The sequence below is a fragment of the Grampus griseus genome (assembly GCF_964374135.1).
Source record: "Grampus griseus genome assembly, chromosome: 6".
NCBI lineage: Eukaryota > Metazoa > Chordata > Mammalia > Artiodactyla > Delphinidae > Grampus > Grampus griseus.
In genome coordinates this window covers 53,133,586-53,139,585 of record NC_139000.1, presented here as the reverse complement: position 1 = coordinate 53,139,585, position 6,000 = coordinate 53,133,586, and the positions used below count along the sequence as shown (strand labels likewise).

Below are 6,000 nucleotides of genomic sequence, written 5' to 3'. Positions count from 1 at the left end.
ATTATTATTATTAGCTAGCACATACCATACTATTTGCCTAATAGGTGCTGTTGATGGACCTCCTGCCATTCCTGTTCTGTATTCTCTCCTTTTGAGCTTTCACTGGAGAACTAATGAATTAGAGAAAGCCATCCAGAGTCAGTCACATTGAGTTTGGAGTCAGACTCACTGGATCAGAAATACTGAATGTTTCCCCTTTGTCCATAACATGAGGAAAGATGTACTTAACTGTTCTTATGAGACTTAAATGAGCTTATCCAAACATAATACTTAAGGCAGACAATAAGTACTTATCAACGGTCTGTGTGCTGAAGAGTGGGATAGGTGTCTGGGAAGTAATGATGGCCCCCGCCCTCAAGAAGCCTAGTCTAGTGAATCATCAGTCTCAAGCCAGTGCCTTAAGAGGCGGGAAGCAATGTGATTTAGAAGACAGTAAAATCTGATGCTTGACACCCCTGAGATCAAGTCCCATTCCTCAACTTTCCGAGTGGCCCTCCAAAAGATATGTCAGTGTACCAACCTGCAGAAGCTATGAAAGTGACCTTATTCGGGAAAAGGATCTTTGCAGATGTAATTAAGTAAGGACCTCCAAATGAGATCATCCTTGATTACCCTGATGGGCCCTAAATCCAATGACAAGTCTTTATAAAACGTAGAAGAGGAGAAGACATAGAAGAGAAAGCCGTCTGAAGACAGAGGCAGAGGTTGAAGTCACGCAGCCCAAGCCAAGTAACGCCTGGAACCACCAGAAGCTGAAAGGGGCAAAGAATGCTCCCCCTAGATCCTTCAGAGAGTGCACAACCTCGCTACCAGCATGATTTCTGACTTCCAACCTCCAGAACTGTTAGAGAATAAATTCTGTTGTTTGACCAGACCAGGTTTGTGGTGTTTCTTCATCTGTAAAATGGGGACAACATCCTAGTTTCATTTCCTGAAATGTTAAGTGGGGTAACTGCTGTCTGGAGGAACGCGCAGACGTTTAAAACGGCAAACGTTTATTGAGCGCTTGTCCTGATCATTCAGTGTGCTAGGCGCTTTCCCTGTGTGACTTAGCCATCTCTATTTTATTAATCAGATAACCAAGGCTCAGAGAAATTCAGTCATTTGCCCAAAGGCATACAGCTAAGAAGCGGAAAAAAACCGAGATCGCAATTCTAGCCGACTCCCGAGATTTCCCTTTAACGTCCCCCGCTGGACTGCCAGGGAGGATGCAAATGAACGCACTCTCAAAGCGTTAACTAGTTTAGCCTCAGTTCCAGCTACAAATTAGCCGAGCCAACCAAGCTTCCGCTTCCACAACTGGTCAACCCTCGTGGGACACCGCCGGCTCCCCCGGCCGGGAAGCGACAGGGTTAATGACGTCACTTTCAGGAGCCGCTATCACGTCCTCGCCCCACGGATCCTTTCAAGGGCCAAACCCCGCCTGTGACGCAGCCCTCGCGCTTCTGGACGAAGGGAGAATAGAAGTGGACCAATAGAAATGCCGAATTTCCGTTTTTCCGGCTAATCCCCACCCCTTAACCGAACTCGGCCGAGGAAGAAAGGAAAAGGCGACTAGGGGGCGGGGCAAAGCGAGGAAGCGGAAGCCGTGGTGGCGGAGCTGGGTCACACGTGTGCGGTGAGTGTGGAGGCCGCTCCCGGGAGGGAATTGCGGCTTGCTCGGCGCTGAAGTCGGAGGGTCTATCGGGTAGAGGTGTTCACACATGTCACCCGCTGGGCGACCTTCTGTGCCCTTTTCTGTTCTGGGAGTTTGGGGGTTGACGGGAGCCTGGCGACAAGGGCGGTTTACAACTCCTCTCCCTATCACGCTGTCAGCCTTTTTGTCGTATGTTTGACATCCGCTCTGCGCCCGGTCAGTGCTAGATGCCCAGTTTGCAACCTGAATGTACAGTTGCAGGTTGTAAGCGCTGGGAAGGAAATGATCTGGGTGCCGAGATACAAGATAGGGGAGTCTGACGTGATCCTGAAGCCGAGACCTAGAGCGTGGCGAGAGGCAACCCCGAAATCTGAAAGCCCAGGGAAAACTACTTTCCCCAGAGGCCGTAACTTGGGCTAAGTCCCTGAGGTGGAAGGGGGACCGATGTTCGTGAGCTAGAAGTTCAGCCATATAAGATAAAGGAGTAGGGTGAGAGGAGGTTCTGTGGGGCTTTGAAGGCCATGCTGGGAGTTTCGATTTTTCTCTACAATGGAAAAATATTCGCATTATTAGTACACAGTGAAGGCTTATAAGCAAGGGAGAAACACAGTAGGCCCTGGTTCTTTTTGGAAAATGGATAATAATTTGAATTATTATTGATTATATAGTTGAATTATTGATGATGGTTTGAATTAGGGTGGTGGTACTGGAGATTGAAGTTGAAGGGTTAGAGGTGTTTTTAAAGATTCGAGAAGAATTATTGAAAAATTGAATGTAGCAGACAAGGAACAGTAAACTCTCACAGGTAAATCTTAGGTTTCTTGAGCAGTGGAGTGGATGCTGTGCCATTGCTGAAATGGGGAAGAATAGGGTGGGGAAAATTAGATGAGGATGTTATTGTTCGGGGGTGGTTTGCAGTGGTCATATAGTTAAAGAATTTTATTTCGGTTCTATTAAGTGTAAGGTGTTTGTTAGACACCTAAATGGAAGTTTCAGGTAGGCAGTTAGATACAGAAGCCTGGAGCCCAAGGAGATGTTCCTAATGGAGAGATAATTTGGGAGTCCAGCATAAAAAGCCATGGGATTGCACGAGATCACCTAGGGAGAAGAGAGAGGGGAAGACTTGAGGAATGCCAGCATTTAGAAGTTGGGTATTGAATGGTCATTACTTTCAAAGTGCAATGCTGAGCCTGCTGAGAGGAGTCAAGATCAGTCATGATCAGTCACCTGTCCCTCTATGTCTGGGAAATCTCTGCTCTTTTCCTTCACGAGGCGGAATTGGGCTCTTTCAGCTCTGTGGCTCTCTGAACACTTTTTATATACTTCAGTTATAATGCTTAACTATGCCATGTTTTAATTTTCTGCTTGCCTGTCTCTATCACACCACACTTTGATTTTTTTGTGTATATATTTTTAAAACCCATTAGTTCTGTAGCACATAGTATGTAGGTATGCAATACATTTCAAGTCCAAAGCGTTGTTATAAGAAGGTCATCAAAATGTGCCATAGGAATAAGGAGAATCATTTGAGAAAGAAGGCATCTGGAGGAGGAATGATAAGAAATTGTCATTTAGGCTGGATTTGAAGGATGGGTAGGATTTATATTGATAGAGAATGGCTTTAAAGTTTGGCTCCTGAAAAAGAACAGTGAGGGAGTAAGGTTGGCTTCAGTGTGGTATTGTGATGTGGGTAAGTTAGGACTAAGTTTTGAATGGACGTGAATGCCAGAGTGAGCTTGAAATTTTTCCTATAAGCAATGGGAAGCTTTTGAAGGTGTTAGAGCAGGAAAATGACATGAAATGGCTGTGATAGTGGAAGACTAATTGGGCAGCAGGCGGTGGATCATAGCAGACTGGGTCTAACGGCAGAAAACAATATGAGCAAGAGATAGAGTCTGAATGGGGTAGTAGAGGGAAGGGAAAAAGAGGAGACAATTCCAAGACACTGGAGTGTGATGGTTGTATGTGATGGTACAGGGTCCCCAAGCAAATGCATTTTGCTAAGTGAGAGAAGCAAGACCCCAAAGGCTGTATATTGTCTAATTCCATTTATAGGACATTTTTGAAAAGGCACAAAGCTAGAGGGTAGAAAAAAGATCAATCATTGCCAAGAGAGCCAGGAGAGGATGATTGCAAAGGGGCTCCACAGGGGACTTTTAGGAGTGTGGGACAGTTCTGTAAGGTGCTGTGGTGGAGGATACATGACTGTGGGTTTGTCAAAATCAGCACTGTACACCAAAAAGAATGAACTTGACTATAGGCAGATGAAAAGAAAGTCAACTGACATGTCAGGAAATGGATTGCAGACTGGAACAAAATGCATCTAACTAGTACAGATGTATAAAAAGACTTCACTGAAGGAGTGGAGGGAAAAGAGCTGACCTAAGTAACTTTGGAAAGCAGTGTTTTGAATGGATACTGTGAGGGAAAAGACAAAAAGAACTGTAAATAAACACCACATTATAGTTGGTACATTTGTTTTTACCAACTCTAACCCTGTGGCACGTGATTAGAGTTGGAGACATTAGTATGAACTTACTTAATAGGTACAGAAATACAGGTTTGTGTATACACATAGGCTAATATACATACATACATTACCTAGCCCTGTCTGGTGAAAAGACCTAGAAGCAGTGACACCCCAGTGACAAGCACACCTAGCACTCAGATCTCAATAAGAGGGTTTCTCTAGGGTTCCTTGGAGAAATGACTGGTTTTAGGGCTTGTGCAAGGAAAATAAAAGGTAAACTTGGAACAAATGCCAGGAATTAAGGACATGCTAAGGAAAAAAAAAATAAAAAAGGATGGACCATATGAAAAGGACACAGAAGCAACCTTAGAGATTTCAAAGCTGGAACAATTTTAGCAACAAAATACTAAGCAACAAAATACATTTTGTTTAGCAACAAAATACAAAGATACTATTAGCCCATATGCAAATAATAAAATACTATAAGCAACAAAATACATTTTGTTTAGCAACAAAATACAAAGATACTGTTAGTCCATATCGCAAATAATAAAATACTATGAGGCCATACTAATGTAAATAAATGATTAAATGAATGAGGAGAAGGAATGAATGTTCCCTACAGAAGAATACAAAATAATGAAGGTAAAAGTAAGGGAAATAGAATATCATCATGTAAACACCACGGAAATTGCTGCAGGCAAGATCCACTGGAGAGTGCTAAAATCAGTGAGGGATACAGGATATTTGCATGATCTCAAAACATATCCAAAATATTTATTAATTGCTTTGGGGATTTTAATGCATTGATTCAAATTCTTTAATACTCCCCACTCTAGAAAGTGGAGCTTAATTCTCCTCTCCCTAAGTTTGGGCTGAATTTTAGTGACTTGCTTCTAACAGAGTATGGAAAGGGAGACATAGGGCTTCCCTGGTGGCACAGTGGTTGAGAGTCCGCCTGCCGATGCAGGGGGCGCGGGTTCGTGCCCTGGTCTGGGAGGATCCCACGTGCCGCGGAGCGGCTGGGCCCGTGAGCCGTGGCCGCTGGGCCTGCGCGTCCGGAGCCTGTGCTCCGCAAGGGGAGAGGCCACAGCAGTGAGAGGCCCGCGTACCGCAAAAAAAAAAAAAAAGAAAGGGAGACATAGTAACTTTACAGCAGAGACACCTTGCAAACACTACAGTAACTTTACAGCAGAGACACCTTGCAAACACTATGTTAACCAGTGATCAAGGTTAATATCACTAGTCATGTCGATATCATGCTCCTCCTAATGTGATGGGATGAGAAGGGCACTTCATCTCTATGGTATTCTTCCCTCAAATCCATAAGGCCAGTAGAATCATAGGAAAATGTCAGACAGACCCCAAATGTAGGATATGCTACACAGTGCCTGACCAGTACTCTCCAAAAGTGTCTTGGTCATGAGAAACAAGTAGAGATGGAGAAGCTGTCACAGATTGGTGGAAACTAAGAAGACTTGATGATTAAATGCAAGGTATCCTGGAATTGAAAAACAACGTCAGTGGAAAAACTGGCGAAATCCAAATTTAATAGCATCATATTAATGTTATTTCTTAGTTTGGGTAAATGCATCGTGGTAAGATGTTAACATTAAGGGAGGCTGAGGGGCATACTGGACCTTCCTCTGTGTCTTTCCCAACTCTTCTTTAAAACTAAACTTAAAATAAAAAGTTCATGCACAGAAGAGCTAAGGGATGCAGATGTGGTTATGAAGGCTATAGCCAAGTGACAGTGACCCTACAGTCATTAATGATCTAAGGAAACGGAGTAATTCAGAGGCCATTCATTTTCCAGAGTGCTCCTTGAGACCCTACTGGTCCCTTGAGATATTCCAGGAAAAAGTGGTTCAACCACGGTTGGGAAATCCTGCAT

The 6,000-nt window shown here is 43.9% G+C and overlaps 1 protein-coding gene across 2 annotated transcripts in view; it reads left to right on the top strand.

Annotated features, from left to right (window-relative positions):
• Positions 1-1,585: 1,585 nt before the first annotated feature.
• PUM3 (pumilio RNA binding family member 3) overlaps positions 1,586-6,000 on the top strand; it is a 40,430-nt gene continuing 36,015 nt past the window's right edge. Inside the window, exon 1 of one of the 2 annotated variants that reach the window (XM_082656747.1) lies at positions 1,586-1,618. The gene's annotated coding sequence lies outside the window, so the exon portion shown is untranslated. The remainder of the gene's footprint in view (positions 1,619-6,000) is intronic. The other variant, XM_082656748.1, reaches the window with a different exon arrangement.